Source organism: Pelecanus crispus, chromosome 10 (genome assembly GCF_030463565.1).
Source record: "Pelecanus crispus isolate bPelCri1 chromosome 10, bPelCri1.pri, whole genome shotgun sequence".
In the NCBI taxonomy this organism is placed as follows: domain Eukaryota; kingdom Metazoa; phylum Chordata; class Aves; order Pelecaniformes; family Pelecanidae; genus Pelecanus; species Pelecanus crispus.
In genome coordinates, this window is record NC_134652.1 from 21,793,550 (window position 1) to 21,811,399 (window position 17,850).

Sequence of the window (17,850 nt, forward strand, 5' to 3'; positions counted from 1 at the left end):
TGGGTCCCACAGGATCTCTGATAAACAATGCTTAACCTTTGTAGCATTGTTCTGCAAAGGGTTGAATTTCACTCTAAATCTCACTTTGGAGCTAATAAAGTCATTTCTCTCTTGCAAGGGAGATATAAAGGGAAGAGAGGACAAGGTCCCTGGTAGAGGCTAACTCATGGTTTAATCACTGAAAGAAAAAAAATTGCCTTAATGATTTTGACAGTCTGTGGTTGAACCAAACTTCTTGTTCCCATAAGATGCTTTGCATCTGTCTATAGACAATAACTGTCTGATCACAGCTGAAATGCAGGTTATTCCATGATATGTAGTACCCTTATCCAGCCAGAGATAACACTATTTTGCTTACCATACATGCCTCTAGAGCTGAAAAACAATCTGAATCTCCACAGCACATTCCAGCATTGCTGCTTTTTCAGAAGGAACTTTCTTCTTCCACTCCAGCTTCAGCTTGGTACCTATATAACATAGTCATTGTGCCCTGCAAATAGAGAACAAAACAAACTTTGAGGTTCCTTTAAACTAACACAACCATTTCATCCTTCTAACACATGCCTGTGCACAGATTCCCATTCTGCAACTGATATTTATTGATCTAGATTCATATGATCCAAGAAAAGCTTGACTGCATTGCCTTGTGGTAAAATTATAAGGGGGAAAATTGGAATGTGGGGGAGAAGGGAGGAGGAAAGCCAAGCTTTTATAACTCTTTGTAAACCTGGTTTATGTGAGCCTAGCCAACCCAGGGTCTAAATGATCTGTTACACTTAAGAAGTGGATGTGAAAGGCAGCACTGTTGCTGAGCTGCTGGTGCCCCACAGAATCAAAACATTTCTGCTGAGCTACAATTTAAACAGTCATACTCCAACTAATTATGGGAAGCAGCCCCTGTCAGGAAGTATGCTTTCCTTCTCAAAGCATTTTACCTTCAGCAAGTAAACAGTCCTAAGTGTAATATTAAAAGCACTAAAGTTTATGTGCATTTTTATTTTGTGCTAATAGAGCAATTAAAAAATGCACACTGTCTCAACTTTGTATTTTTATTCTAAAGAGGTTTCAATCTTTTCCTGTGGATTCAGGTCTGATCTGCGCATCACTGTCTGTCAGGAGAATACAGACCTCTCCTGCCTTTATGCTTTCATTAACATAATAATAAACTATTATGGGTTCTCTGTCATGACCAGTTTCTGCTTAAATTATCAGATTGTAATTCCCTGATACTGTGCCTTGCTCTGGCACAAAACTCCAGGGAACCATCTACCAGCTGAACCATTCCTGCCTGCCACTTGTTCCTTTGCCTGCCTCTAACGTATCTGCTGTACTTTTACTTACCCTTACAGACTGCAGAATCAATCTGAGTAAAATAAGTTTTCCCAAAACATGAAACCACATTTAGATTCAGACTCTCCAGCTTCTTGCTCCTCCGCCCCCATACAATGAAAGTGTCTATACATTTTGCAGGTAATAAAACTAGCCTGTTAGAAACTTGTAGACTTTCTGACAGTGCTGAATAGACCATGGGAGCATAAAGAAATTTGTGCTGGCAATCAGGTAAAGTGTCCAGAGAAATGCATGGGATGATTGTGAGAAATCTGTAGGGTGGTGGGTGGAAAGGGGGAATATTTGCTCCTCTCCCATAAGTCTGTATAAAGAATTGCCAAGCATCACATGAATCAGAACAGAGCTGTATTTTCCAAAAGATAAATCCACACAAAGCAAGATTTTTCAAGGTCTTCAGCTCCTATTTACCAACCTTTACACACACTAAGATTCTTGGAGAAACTCAACACCGTATTGATTTTGTGTATATACCTACAGAGGTGCCTGGGCCTTGAAAATCTGGCATCTTTTCTGGATGTATAAGCCTTAAAATTCTGAGAGGATTTCTTACAGTGATTTGCTCAAAGGTTGAAAATGAATTTGAAATGGCATATGGCTCTCACACAGCTTCTCTGCAAAGAATTTATCCATTATGGGAAAGAAAACGGAAAGAACGTCTGGAGGTCTGTTGAAAAAAGGTTAGCAAGAATTAATTCAAGCTTTTTTTTCCCCCAAACTTCATGTAGGTTAGAGTCTGAAAAGATCTGGGCTGAGGCTCAAAACTAAGGTGATGCTTTCCTCACTCAATCTTCTGTTGTGTTCAATGAAGTAATATAGGATACAGTAGGGGAAGAAGACAAGACACACTGTGAGGATGGTTAAAAACTGGAGCAAACTTCCTTCTGAGGCCACTAACTGATTTTTCATATCTCAAGGTCTTCACCTGAAGACTTGCAGACATGCAGACTGGAAGATTTGCTTTAGTCAAGCAAAAAGGTTCTTGGACTCATTGCTTAAGTAACCAGATGAGGTTCTCTGGACTGTTACACCGATAGTCAGGCTAGATGATCTAATGGTCCCTCCTGGCCTTAAAATCTGTGAATCTAGAATTACAAACCATTGTAAAACTTATGTAAGGGAGGGGAGAAAAGAGGCCAAAGAATTACAAAGGGTATTTATAAGCCTGCTACAGTCATCACTAATGTACATATAATTGGCAATGCATTTACATCAGAGGCCAGCTGTAACACATACGTTTATTGAAGGCTTGCACGTTTCATTATAACTGAATTACTGAACATATCTAAGCCATTTATAGTTAACTGTGGCAAACTCTAAAATAAAGTAAACACATGTGCAGGGGTTATTGATGTGGTATGGCTGTTCTGATATTTAAAGGCATTATAAACGATTTGCAAGGCATTTAATAAAAGTGATCTACATTTATATAGCGCCTTTTATCCTGAGGTATCCCAAAAATTCTGTACAAACTGTATAGCCTGCCACTGCATTACTCCAGGCTGACACCAGTGTGACTCTTCTGAAGTCAGCTGAGTCACAGCGCCACCATGCTGGAGTTAGAATGCGACTAGTCCAATCTTGCATATATAAATGGTGAAGAGAAGGGGAAGTAGCAGTTGTTTCACAGGTTTCACAGGACCCGAGTCCTTAAGAAGCCACTGGATCATCTAATCTGACATTTCATATTACTTAGGACATCTTTGGAAAACAGGTAGAGGATCTGGTATCTTTCCCTATACCTCTGAGCGTGAACACTTAACGTGTTAGCATTGCAACTCTCAAACGTCACATCTAAGCTTGCCTCCCAATAATCTCTTTCTTACGCATTCTTCTTGGAAACAGGGACACCAAAACTGATCTCATGGATTCCATGTACAGAAACAAAATGACTTCTCTATAACTCTTTGATATTTCCGTTTCATGGCCTTTCTACCCAATTACAAGATCACATTGTCTCTCTTACTTCCAGCACTGCACTCAGAGCTCTTGCTGGGATGATTATTTATAACAACATCTCACTCCTCTGAATTTCCAAGACAGAGTCTCACAGCATATGGGAATAACTTGCCACCTTAGTCAGCAGCCTTAAAACTCAAGTTTGTTAGAAGAGCACATGTCCAGATGATCACTCCATGATAGAAACTTGCTTTCTTCATTATTTACTATTTCATTAATCTTTATTACAAAACTATCATTCAAAACTCTGTTTCATTACTTAGTTTGTTGAAGAAAATATTAAATGGTATTGGAGCAAAAAGCTGTCTGTGGGGATACCTCCTAGCATCTCTTAACAAATAAATGAGATTTGTTGGTGATACATCTTTTAATACATCCTTTTCATTCCAAACAATACCAATCTGTGCAAAAGGACCCTTCAGCCCTGGTCTCCATATGCGTCTTATGGAAGGAAAGATACATGAGCAGGGAGGGAACTTCCATGCACTCCACTAGTTGCTGTGATTTGACGATCAGAGGATTAGGACTGAATGGGGCCAGGTGATGGGACATTACAAGAACACCTACCCTGGAATGCAGCCAAAATCTATCAGTACTAAATCAAAAGCCTTGGAGAAAGCCATGTATGCTGTATCAGAACACTCCTCATATCAAATAGATCAACAATCCCATCAGAAAGAGATAATAGGTTGACTTAAAATGGCATGCTTTACATGAAGCCATATTACTGGCATGAATTCTGTTTTTCATTTTGTTGTTGGTAGAATTCCAAATTAACCAAGCCATTACATTAAGTATAACTGATGTGAGGCTATACTGTTTTGTAATTTTCTAGCTTTCCTCTTAATCGCTTTTAAATAACAGAACTACACTGGCAAACCTCCAGTCCTCTGGAATTCCTCAGTTTTCCAAGACTTGTTAAATACCCATCCAACAACACTATATAGCCTGGATACATTGTCATTCAGTGCCAGCAAAGATACACTTTCAGAGAAGCAAGAAGGAATAATTCTTTTGACCAAAGCTACAATGTGGTAAGCCACAGTGGAACTGAAGCAAAAACCCAGCACTAACATTCCTGAAAATGGCATTTTGGCATCTTTAATTGACATTAAATGGTCCGGATATAATTTTAGTGCTTCTCCAAAAACGTTACCTGTAGCAGCCCAAAACCCATAAAGCTCTGGCCTCTAACACATCAACATTTTTTCCTAGCACAGCCTTTCTACCAAGACCTCAGACCAAGTGCTAATACCCTTTACACTTGCTTTGTGAGACTGTTGTGAGATAACATCACATGACTGCTGGTATACGGAGACCTGATAATGAAAACAGAATGCCAAACTTCTCAATTTTTTTCAACTCTCTGAAACTAATAAAAGATATTACTTTTCCCTGCAAACTACCCCTGTCATATCATTATGTTTTCATCACTACAATCACATTACTAATGTAGTCTGCATTCTGCTGTGGTACTCTGACTGCATACTGCTGAACCTTATGGATAATTAATGCATATGCTCACTATATTCTGCAATTAAAAAAGAAGTCAGCACTGTGGGCAAAATTATGTGCTTGAGCTATTCACCCTCATCTAAAGGTAGCTGTTTAGAATACTCTTAAATTCACTGTAAGAATCACAAAACTGGTTTTACAGAGTGAAATACTCTAAAATACTCTGAACTGGCTTAGGTAAGTGATCAAGGCAGATGACAGTAAAGGACCCTCTACTTGCATATTGTGAAGATCCTTTATTAAATAGCATTCATAAAGCATTTTCCCCTCTCATTCTCACCAGGAAAAAAATCTAGCACAGCCAACATACCTGGGGTGGGTGATATGAGGTTCTTTTATCTCATTTCGGGGGGGGAAAGATCAGAGATTTTCCATGTTGTGCTTTTTTTTTTTTAAACAGGTCATTTCTTAGACCTCTTTAGATCACAGTTACATAAACAATTTCACTGGTATGACCAAAGGGCTGTGATGTCTAGCAGGTGGCAAGAACAAGCAGCTGACGGATGTAGGCAGGCTTGGCAGGGACAGGAACAGGAACCCCTTACACTCAGCTGTGAAAGGATTTGCAAAATGGAACTGCAACCTCAGGAACTTGAACTTGCTAAACACTAATGACAAATCAATGAGAGACTCAGGATGTTCTTAGATAAACACTTTCTCTGGTGCCAAAGCTGACTTAAGAAGTTCCTGCCCTCCCCTGCACCTGCTAACTCTTTTTCTCTCCCTCCAGCATTGCCAATTGCATCACTGAAATGTGTCAGATTAAAATGAAAACTTTTAACCCTATTTTAGCTCTGATTTATAGAGTGGCTCCAAAAACTGTTGTGATGTAAGTGAAGGGTTGGAGCATGACACCACAGGAAGAGACAGATGGGCTAGAATGAAAGGGGGGGGGGGGGGGGGGGGGGGGGGCAGGGGAGTACCTGGACAACATAATTATAACAACAGCAAATACACATCTCCTGAGCTTTGGTATACTGTTTGATACCATACTTTATCTGATCCAGCATTTCCTGGGAGTTCATGGATAAATTCCCCCTGAGTTCAATTGCCTTTTAATGAGGTCCCAAAAGCAGGTACTGTGCAACAACAATTTTATCCGCTTCTGTCTAAAAGGTTTTGTCAAAGAAACAAAACACTATTTAGAAAATATTCAAACTCTCCAGAATGTAGATCTGTCTAACCATTGCTATTTTCATTGTCCCATATTGTGCTATTTCTACCTTTAAATTTCAATTTTTAACATTACCTCTCAATTTTATACTGCTATCCATAGATTTACTATATAGATTCATGTGGTTTTACAGCTGCCTCACACAGCCCATGAAATCTCAAACACACTTGTTTAGACTATGAGCTTGTTTATTCTGGACTATGATGACCAAATACACTCTCTGAAGCTAATGTGATTAGCGTGGCCAAGCTGATTAAGAAAGAAGAATGTCAGGAATTCCTCTTCCAGATGTAGCCTGCACTGCTCAACTTTCTCCAGTGGGAGCATGGTTCCCAAGCTCTGAACTTCACATAGATGGAGAAAATCCCAAGTGATAAAATTAAGGAGGCAGAAGGAGGGGTTGGACAAGGCAATGATTGCCTTAGACGTGTTCACACTTAACGGAATTAATGTTTACTGATACAATGGAACCTAAAGAGGCAGGCACATCGTTTAATGTGTTAGACTTGCAGACCTTTGACTCTTTTATGGTTAATTAGCCTTTAGCTTAAGAAAGCCCCCAGGTCATAGAACTTCCATCAGCTCTGAATTCAAAGCTTTGCCCTCTCTCACCCTGGCAGTTTACAATGTAATGATGATTGATAGCCACATGAAAGCATTAGCCGAGGCCTGTCTTTTTGCATTGTGCTGGGAGAAGTGTAATGATCTATAGCTGCAATGGTTTCAGAAACCATTTTGGTTGATTGTGACCTTAATTACCCACTTAAGCAGGCTTTGGTCAAATTGATTTTATACTGCTTTATTCTACAGCAGGTTAAAAATTAACCCTGCAATCTTAGATGCATTTTACAAGGTTTCTATTCCCTTGTTACCTAAAAATCCCCTAGTGAATATGATCTCAAACTGCTATTCATGAACTCAAGTAAAAAGGAGGCATGATACCTTTTAACAGTGACAGATTTATACTCTGAGAAGATATTGGGCCAAATACTTATCTGCTATCAAAGTTATACTCAAATGACCAAAGACCTTCTTACATTTGCTTAGTGAGCAGCATGTGAGCTAGATTCCCACCCAAACTAAAGCTTTTTTGCTTCGTCCCAGGAATCATAGGCAGCTTTAAAATGCTCCAGACAAGCAGCAGCAGATGCTGTTGTGATGGGAAAACTGCACGTATAGAGGAGCAAAGTGGCTGACTTTATTGACCTAAGTAGTATAGAGATCAGACTGGCAGAGTATTTGGAGTAGGAAGCATCATACTTCCCCTCAAAAAGTCCAGCCTTTCCTACATTACATAAGGAACATTCTGTATGAAATCTTTCTCGAGAGAAAAAAGGGAGAAAGCATTGTAAAGACTCAATATCCTTTCCAACATAGAGAGAACCCTCCAAAACAAGCCAAGGCACAGGGGAAAGAAAGATGGGACTTTCTCACTCCACACTCTTTGCGTACAGGGTAACACTCCAAACTTTGCTAAGATTGCTACAGCAGGACTGAAACTATGGTCAAGCCCAAACTTGTCTTACATCGTCTGTGAGAGCAAACATTTCTGACAGAGAACTCGGGTCTACGCTGCCTCACTGTGCAAGCTCCCATGTGCAGTGGGGAGGAGGCATGGTAACCCCATTCTAGATCTGTTTTTATTGTTCAGCCAATGTGAGCAGATAATGTTCATAGTATCCCTCCTAAAGGAGACTAAAACTCTTTCAGAAAAGATCAGTATTTGCACACAGCCTGTGCTCCCATGGGAATGCTGGCAAATCCACAGAGCAATAGGCACCCCATACCTAGGTGGTATGGACTGGGGAGGCTGTTGAGCTCTGACCCGTGTCTTAGTCCAGCTGGCTGAAATGTACTGCAGACATAACTTATTAGCTCCTGTGCAGGAGACAACCAAAATCTTATGTACCATATAAATGCACGGTATTTCTCATGTGATCCATGATTCTTAAATTTTGGCTATGAACAACCCCCAAACCTTCTCTCTTACATTGATGATGTTTTCTAAGTGGGATAGCTGGCTCCGCCAGGCTATAAGCTAGGGACCAGACAGCGTGTTGATTCTCAGTTGGAACCTGCTCACAGAAAACTATCCGAAGGCCTCAAACAGAAAGAATCATATACATGTTCAGTTTACTGACACACCAAGAACCATAAGACATTCCCAGAAAACGTGCTAGCACAACAGGGAATGTGGAAGCAAGGATGGAAAGAATAAACAATTTTGTAGGTATGGCTTTGCAAAATAGCTGTTGCTCACTGTTAGAAACAAGTCAGGGATGCTAATTAACTCCATAGCAATGACATACTCCAGTTGGCAGAAGTGTCTGTACATGCATTTTCAACAAAGCCTTGATAAGCTGAAATATCTGTTCCATAGAACAAAGTAGGCTTTGGGCTTGTGCTTAGCAAGCTCTGAATGATGCTTTTGCCACCTGTGTTTTAAGGAAACCACTTTCTGTTCTGTTTTATTCCACCTGACACTGATCTCCACATGGCCCTGTTCTCTGTGAGACAGAACAGCTGTTTGATGTCAGGAAGAGGCCTTCCTCAGCCATTATTTGGGTGCAGCTGCATGCCAGCACTTGCAGCTGATACTACTTTTAACACCCATCTTAGCTTTCCAACTATATATTTTATTCCCACTCTCTTCTACTATACTTTTTGCTTTCTTCTAGCTTAGCTTTAGAGACCTTCTCATTTAAGGGCCTAGAGCAAAAATTGTGATTTTTCCTCTCAACTGAAAATTATTCTAGCCATATCCTTTGCAATACTGGTGATGAGGTCTGAACAGATAGTTACTCATGAGATTACAAATTGAGGGTGCTCTTATCTGGGGATTCTTTATTCTACTGGGTGCAGTATCTTTGAAGCTAATGTCTTTGTTGATCTAGCTTGCAATACTCAAATTTGCTAGAATTTTGCTCAGTTGTATGTGTAGTTCCTTTTGGCCAAATATAGCAACCACCAAAAGTTAACAGCACTTCCTTCTAACTCTTAGTCTGAGGTGCTTACACCTTAAAGAGACAATATTCTGTGTCGTGGCTGTCTTAAGTAATGAAAGATACTTGTAAAGCTGATCTAAACAATCCACCCCGACCAAGAAAGCTTTTGTTAAAAACACTGAGGTAGACACAGAAGGTATTTTGCTGTTGTTCCCTTGGGCTGTCTTAGCCCCCTCAATACAGCAGTCCATCTGGCCTCCAGTGGAAAATGACCCAATTCAATTAAAAGTCCCTTTGTATCTTGCTGGTGGAACCCCATTAATATAATGCAAGTCTTTGGCCCTCTCTAGTGATCAGTCCACATGGAACAGCTCTTGAATGCCGTTTCTTCAAAGGAATAGAAGTAGCCCTCACCTAAAGAAATAGATGTACACATACTTGGATACCCAGGTCCTCATCGAATTTCCTTGCAATAACTGTGTGTTTAATTTTGGATATGCCAGAAGACACTGACATCATCTTGCTCTTCTGTTTCTAAGTTAAAAGTGACCCACTTAGCACATTTATTTCCTGGAGACAGTAAGGACAGCAGACACATACAGATTAAACTGCCTTTATATTTGAAATGTTTCTATTTAAAATGCAGGTTTTGGTTAGGCTGTTCTCACATGTGCCATTGCTTCCTCCGCATAAAAGAGGGAGCTTTGATATCGCCATTCGTGAAACACATCACCATGCATTTTAATAAACGCAGCACAAAACTGCTAAAGTTAAACCAGCCCCCTGGCCTCTATATTGTTTGATTATTGACACATGCAGTGATTCTGAAATCTGCTTGTGACTTTATCTGGATGGGATGAAGAACAGATTTACTTAAATTCTTGGTGAGAGAAGTGTAAGAAGGATAAAGGAGAGGTTATTTTCCATCACAACGGTTCCTTGCTTAAAAAAATCTTCCCCAAAGCAAAGTTATAATGTGATATCTTGGAAGAACACTACTCCATTCTTCATTCAAACACCCTTTAACTCCACACCAGCAAGATAGAATCATATTAGCTAGCTAAGGACTCTAGAGATACGATCAGATCGTTTTAAATTTCACCGAGGCTAGAGCTGAGAAAGGTTAAGATGCACTTCCCTGCAAGAAAAGTAGAACAAGTTTGCTGCCAAGGCAGCCAGAAAAGCTACCCATAATGTTGATAACGCCTTATTGATTTGAACAGCTACTTTGATGAAGCCACTTCTTTTTTTCCTGCAATCCTTCTGCTGTGGGCTGGAAAGGTAATGCCAAAGGAACATATTTGGCAGTTGGAAAAATATTCCATGAACATAGGAACATTCAGCAGAGAGAGAGAGAGAAGCGGGTGATTGAAACCAGATGAAGCCAGCTCATGATCACAGCTTCCACTGCTGAATAACTAAGTCCATGTAAACTTCCAGGTACTCCCTCCGCCATGTGAGAAACCCCAGGGAAGATCAAACCTCTGTCTTCTTCTGACACATGAAGCAGTGAGGATATTACTAACTGATAGAAGGTCCACAACATCCATCACTCCCTTTGGTTCTGGTGAATATTAGTATGTCTTGCCACTTCCAGACATGGGCCAATTATCAGGAGATTGTTATGCTAGAAGCCTGTTGATTGCAGTTCAGCAGCTCCCCCAGTGCTAACGTGTCTACCTACTAGGATTTTCTATTCTTTGGATGCCACATAGGGGAAATACCCCTGTCAAAAGCTGTAGTATAAATGAAATGCAGTTGGGCTTATGTGTTTATCACTGAAGCATCTGACTCTAGTAGAATTAGCAGACAGTATGTATGCAGCCTGGTAGGCAGAGCATTATAGAGAAACTCAGCAGTGTGGGTTTTTTTCCTAGACTCCAGGGCTTTAAATAATCTTGGAGATGTCACTTCCTCTCCCTATGCTTCAGCTACTGCATTAAGAGCTACACAGATAACAAACTATCTAGCTGAAAGCTAACTTACCTGTGTTCACGCAAGTTGCAGTCACACCTTTGACTATAGGAGGATACTCATAGGTTTTAAGCTCTTGGAGCTGAAAACTTTTTGTTCTGTAAAGTACTGCACACTGGTTCATGATGGATAGCTCTAAATGCTACTGCAGTACAAATGATAATGGTAACAGTGGTCATCTGTCAGCAGTTATTTAAAGAAAACCAAGCAGCTATTGCCTTTCATTGAGACACCTGTGGCCAATAACATGGTCTTGCCAGTCAGATTCAGACAATGCCACTTTCAAACTTCCTCCTACAACTGGACAGCCTGGTGGAAGCTAGAAAATCAGGCATCCAGCTGATTCAGAAGAATACAGGATCATACCCACAAAAATTACTATTTTAAACATTATTCACTAATGGTATGAATATCTGGGACAGAAGAAGGAGGTTCTCCCAATACTGGCCCCTTAAAATGGCATTAGAAAGAACATGAAAAGGAGAGACAAAATGTGATACTTGTCATAGATGTCCAGATGAGCAATACTTAGGACATTTCCATCAGTGAACAGCACTCCACAAAGATTTAGTACTTTTAGCACTTTGAAAAAGAAAAGCAATAATGGCTGGAATGTTACTCTGTGCCTTCCCCTGTAGGAAAGTCAGCCAAGAACATTCCCAAACCTTGCTGACTTACTTCCCACTGCAGCTGTAAAGGAGCAGAGAGAGTGTCCTCGCAGTTGTCATGCTGATAATTTGGTAATTAACATACAATTGTAAGTACAGAAATTCAGAGTTCTAAATGGAATTGGCACCAACCTCTAAAAATGAAATATTTTACCTCAGTTTTAACCTCAAATGTAGAGTTATGGAAATTATATCACATTGGTATGCAATGCTGGTTAGGAGGTGTCACGTGACCTGATCCACAAGTGACATGTAATCAAGACAGCAATTCCAGGGACAGTGAAACAAGGTGAGAGCCCTCTTCATTCCTGCTGTTTCTACCCTGCAACTTTTCCACTAAAGACAACTTCAACATTCAGTATTTCAAAGCAAAACTGCTGATTTAGGCCGTACTGAGGTGCTCCAAAATACCAGCTAAATTATATTCAGACAAGCTGAACAGCCTGAGTAAATGCAGTTCATAATGTAGACCACTCGAGGGAGTATATGAGTGGCAGATGAAAGGTCAAGATAATAACATATTTGTGAACTACAAACAACAATTTCCTTATTCAATAAAATTAAAAAATAGTACAATTACCAAAGTGCTATGTTCTGAGAGGGTCAGATAGGACATCAGGTTTCATCAGATGATCTTGTAAGAGCTGCTTCTAATAATTAAATATTGCTTGAAAAATGGTTATGCAGGCTGAAGGCATTGGGCTGACGCCCACCCTCCCCATGGCCTGCAATCATGTTGCCCTCAGTTGGATGACTGCTGGGAAGGGAAATGTGCTGTAAAGGCTGGCTGACACACTTGGCTACAACAGTTTTACTGATGGAAAATAACTTCAACTGAATATATATTTTCTCCATGGAACTTAAGTCGCGGTCAATATTTTTCATTTAATATTTTCTGATTTACTTGCTTACATTTCTCCCATTGAAAGAGAAGAAAAAGACAGGGCAATTATTTCACTCTAACACATTCTACTTAGATTTTTTTTTTTTTTAAGAATACAGAAGTCAGCTATTTGAAAATTAAACAGAAGCATTTTTCTCACTTTCAGGCCTTCACACAAAATAAACTTGCCTTTTTCAGCTGACTCTGCTAGCAACAGAAGTTACTGCTGGACATATCTTGGAAGTTAAAGGCTTACACTGCAGGTGCACCTGAAAATACCTGCACCTGAGAAGGGCTTGAAAGATGAAGGTGGCAAGAGCAAGAGGAAAGCAAGAGGTATATCCTATTCCTGTATCTCCTATTTGAGGGCAAGGACAGTCCCTGGAACTGACAGACCTCAGCGGTGATTTTACCTCTGCACACCTGGAGATTCTCATCTTTCAAAAGAAGGAAGGAGATTGGGCCCCTCTATCCCTGCTTTCTGGCTACAAGAGGGAAACAAGCTGTGCTATCCAAGGAAGCAGTATATTACATTCTCCTTTGGTCAACTGCCACCACCAACAGCATGTGCAACAAAGCATCATGTGCTCTTGCAGAAGGTGAGCCTGCCAGTCCAGCTAATACAACAGCAGATGAAGCAAAGGAACAAGCTCAGGAAGTGTTCAGGGGAATGGTGCTGGAAGTTACAGGACTAAAAATGCCTGGTCTTGCTGCACTCTGATGTCCTGGTTATTTGTTTGTCCTTACTAACCACTGTGGGGGATGACAGAAACTCCTCTGCTCAAACTCCACTAAAAAATCCCCTCTTCAGTCTCAAAAACATCTGGCTTGTATGCTGCAAGAATGAACTTACTTTTTTACTATTTATTTATTTATGTAAAAATAGACAGGATATTGAACCAGCATGAGTGGGGAAAAGAGATGCAACAACACACTTCAGGCTAAATCCCATGAGACAAAAGCACTGAACTGCTGCAATCAGGGCAAAGTCCACACTTAGTTAGCTTTTACCTCTTCAGCTTCCAACAGGAAAGACAGAGGATGGTAAACCAATGTTGGGAGGCATTAAAGAGAAAGAGAGAGAAAATCAGACTCTTTTTGTAAACTGATGCTGCAACTTTTGTATCAACAGCAATTTACTATCTTAAATTAGTCTTACGTATGTCACAAGAAAAACAGAGAAACACAAAGATGGTGTTCTTAGTGTTCCTTTCTGAAACCCAAGGATAGGACACAGAATTTGCCCTGGGCTCAAATGAGGGACATCTTCCAGCACTGTTACAGAATTTCTGGGAAGAAAAAATAGAAATTGGAGGTAGGAAAACTTATTGAGTTATCCAACTCACCTCCATACTAACACAGAACTACACAAACCTCTAATATAGTCTCCAAGGTGTGAACTTCCTTGACGGGGCTGTGTATGGTATTTCTCTATACTTGTACTATTACCATACAATAGTTTGCTACAATGTGGACAAAAGGCGATAAAATCCATGTTGAGAGTTCTGAGAGCATTTTGCATTTGGGTTAGAAAGAATCTGCAATCTCCTCAACACCACTAAAAATAAGACACAGGAATCCCAATTTGCATGCATACAAACAGACATCCCAAAGACCTCTCCCGAAAGTCTCCATCTTAGTTTCTCTGAGGCAACCTGTGTAGGTTGTTTGTTAGGTTAAACAACTTTCAGCAGTACCAGTGTATTCGATATGCATGCCCCATTCCTGTGACACAGGGTGCTACCGCCAGGTCAGGTCAGGTCACAGGTGCCACCCCCTACATTCACTGTTCTCCTGTGTCAACAAATCTTTGCACCTGAGGTGCAGCGATGATGGATTCTGCTTTGTTCTCTGTCATGGCTGCAACAGGAAAGAGGAAATCCCTGCCCCATCCCTTTTTTCCTCTTACCTCATTTTCCTCTCTCTCTCTCCTGTTTGGAAAACAGTCTAGCTTGCAAAAGGTCTATAAAAACTAATTTCTTCCTGCTGGTGACAAGCAATGGAATAATTTCTCCTAGCATAACAAACAGAGAAAGCAGATAGCGAGGACAACAAACTTACTCATTTACAACCAGGTATCACTGACACCAATGGCAATGCTCCCCTTGAATTTCTGTGGCAGCAATATGGATCTCAGCTCGTGAGGCAAACATCCTCTTTACACCACTCTACAGACAGCAAGCTCCACAGGAAGGAAAAGCAGCATCTTGCAAAAGTGGGAAGATTAATGAAGAAGGCACAAGAAGAGATTTTTCCAAAAGTGACTGATGTTCCAGAAAGGAAGTGATGGATTTCAAGTCAAGAGTAGTACTGCAAAGTAGAACTGACCAGTACTCCAACAAAGCATTTTTCCTCTAAACTTGCTGATTTAGTCAAATTAAAATATTCTGTATAAACAGCTTATTCCCAATCTCTGAAAGTTTCCTGTTACTTTGGGACAATAGTTTCTGAAGACTCAAAATTATTTCCCAGAACTAAAACTCAATTTCAGAGCCAGCTTTATTGCTGGCAAATCAAGCATGCTAAAATCATGAGTCAGGAACTTGTATCCCTAAAACTGAATTCTGAGAGTCTTAAAAAATGAGATTAAATGCAAAAATCATTCTTAATTAATTTGGTTTTGAGCTTTGAGCTATCAGGGTTCAATGGTGTCAAGCTGTGTTATACTTCTTTTTGCACCCAGAAAAGCAGGATGTTATTTAAAATAACTAGAGATTAAATTTCATATGACTGTGGGACCTAAAGAAAGACACCTTGACAAACATGAAAAAAAAAGAGAAGCTTTTCAATTCCACAGAAATAAGATGCATTCAGAGAGATGTGCAAGATCAGCCCATATAAGCTTTGTTTTATATTGATTTAACAAAAAAGCTACAAAGAACAAAAAAAAAGCAAGGCATCCTTTACTTTAAATAGAGTGCACATCCATTGTGTTTACTGGAGGATTTAAGAAGATTTGACCCATCTGGATGCCTGTCTCTCTTAAAAATTGTGGTGGCTAAACAAGCAGCCATGTCAGCACACGGAAAGAGAATTTCATTCATGTAAGATCTGGCCTCATCCTGAATCATTAACACTTGCCTGGAATGACTGCTTAGTCAAGATTATGTAATAACATTTAAAGTATGGTCTTGTTATTCACCTGTGTCATCCTTTGACACAGCAATTAATTTAAGTGACCTCAGAATTAAAGTACAGGTTTCCAACAAGCAGGTAAGCCAGCACGCACATCTGGAGTAATGCTGGCAAAACACAAGGCTGGTTTTCATAGAATCATAAGAATCATAGAACCGTCTAGGTTGGAAAAGACCTTTAAGATCATCCAGTCCAACCATTAACCTACACTACCAAGTCCACACTAAACCAATCAAGGGCAGACTAGACTAAACCATGTCCCAAAGTGCCACATCTACCTGTTTTTTGAACACTTCCAGGGATGGGGACTCCACCACCTCTCTGGGCAGCCTGTTCCAATGCTTGACCACCCTTTCCATAAAGAAATTTTTCCTAATTTCCAACTTAAAAGATATTTGTATCTATATAAGATATGTATATCTTTTAAAAGATATTGAAGCTAGACAGTGGCATGGGAGCCATGAATGCCTTCTGAGCCAGTTCAATCAGTCTGAAGCAACAGATTCTCATACCTCATAGGGGTCAGGAAGGGCCACATGTTGGTGGTATGCCCAGAAAGAGACCCATGGAAAAGCAGCTGCCTCAGGCTTCTTGCATTCTTGCTGCTGTTCTTCCCACTTCATGTGCTACAGTCATCCCTGCTCAAAGATGCTGGTAGTAACATGTAGGTTCCTACTTAGGAGCACCTAAGCAGGCTTCGACTCTACTGTGCTAGGCTCTGCACATACAGACAGCAAGAGAGGGACCCAGCTCTACAGACATTCCCATCTCCAAATATGAGACACACATAGAGTGAAAAAGGAAGGTAATGCACAAAAAGAAGTGGTCTGAAAAAGAGGGCTGAAGGAACTACAGGGGTCAAAGTGTTCTCTGACTTGAACCAGCAGGACTGCAAGTGGTAGCAATTGTATTCAATTCCCTGCCATGAGCTAGACTTTACAAATGATCAAGGTTTGCTGCTTAGGGCCATTCAGATCCTGAGGCCTCCAATTTCCACTGTGGATCTAGGACTGACCTGCCATATGCTGTGGTGGTGGTCCCCAGTCAAAGGAAATCCTTCCTGATGCTCAGGCCTCATAGCCTGGCTGGCCACGGTCTGGGAAGAGATTGTTGATCTGCCCCCTTCCTGCCGCTGGTTTTAAACGTTCTCTGGAAGGCCAGAACTAGGCTTATTTTGGAGACAGAGTTAACCTGGAAAGGACAGACTGAGCCCTGTATATTTCATAAACTATGGCCAAAATCTTCTTAAACTTATCCATCAAAAGCTGGTTGGGTTATTTTGCAGTTGAAAACATCTGAACCTCCTCACCATGAGGAGGAGGTAAGTAAGTAAGAAGGAGGGAGAAACCCTCATTACCTTGAATCTCAGCTCAAGTACAAACCACAAAAAATAATCAGCCATTGGGCTTAAAGGCAACACATCCCAATGTAAATATTGATATTTTGCAGTACAAGTAGCTATTGAGAGATGCATAGCAAGGGGAACAAATTCAGAGGCCAAGCAAGTTAGTACATATTGAAGGGGCCTGATTTAACCCTCCCTTATATTGCTACAAGCTCCCTTAATTTCACGGGTCTAATTCCTAATTCATAACAGATATAGCAGAATCAGAACAGTGCTCTAAGCCTGAATATTCTACATGTCTCACAGCCTGCCTCCTCAGCAGGTGTACATGAGTACAACCCCATCAAAGCAATGGGTAATATTCCCAGCTGGTGTAAATCAGCGTGGCAGCACTGACATCGCTGCTGATTTACACTGAAATGGAGGACCTGTATGTACATATTTCAAATTCCTGATGCTTTCCTTTTGCTAAAATGCAATCTGTTTGGTTGCAGGATCATGGAGAACAGAGATGGAGGAAAGTATTTTAAGCTCTCCCTTTTGTTCTGATGCATTGTACAGAAGTGTCCCTATTTGTTTTATTGCTCTCTAAGAACTTCTCTTTTTTCTTTTTTTTTTTCTTTTTTCAGAACAGCAGGCAAGTGTTGGGAGAAGGGATATGTAATTAAAGTAAAACATTAAAATGTCACGTAGCAATTAAAAAATAAAGAGCCGCTGTGCTGCTTTACAGTGTTTTTTCACATAGGCAAGCCAGGCAATCATTTGCACATCCAAGCCCAACCTTTGGAAAAACAGAATCCCCCTCGTCTCCTGCGCTGCCTGCAGCCCTGCTAAAAAAAATCCTACAAAAAATCAAAACAAAATAAAATAAAGAACATGTGACCACCTGCGTACGTAAGAAGAGA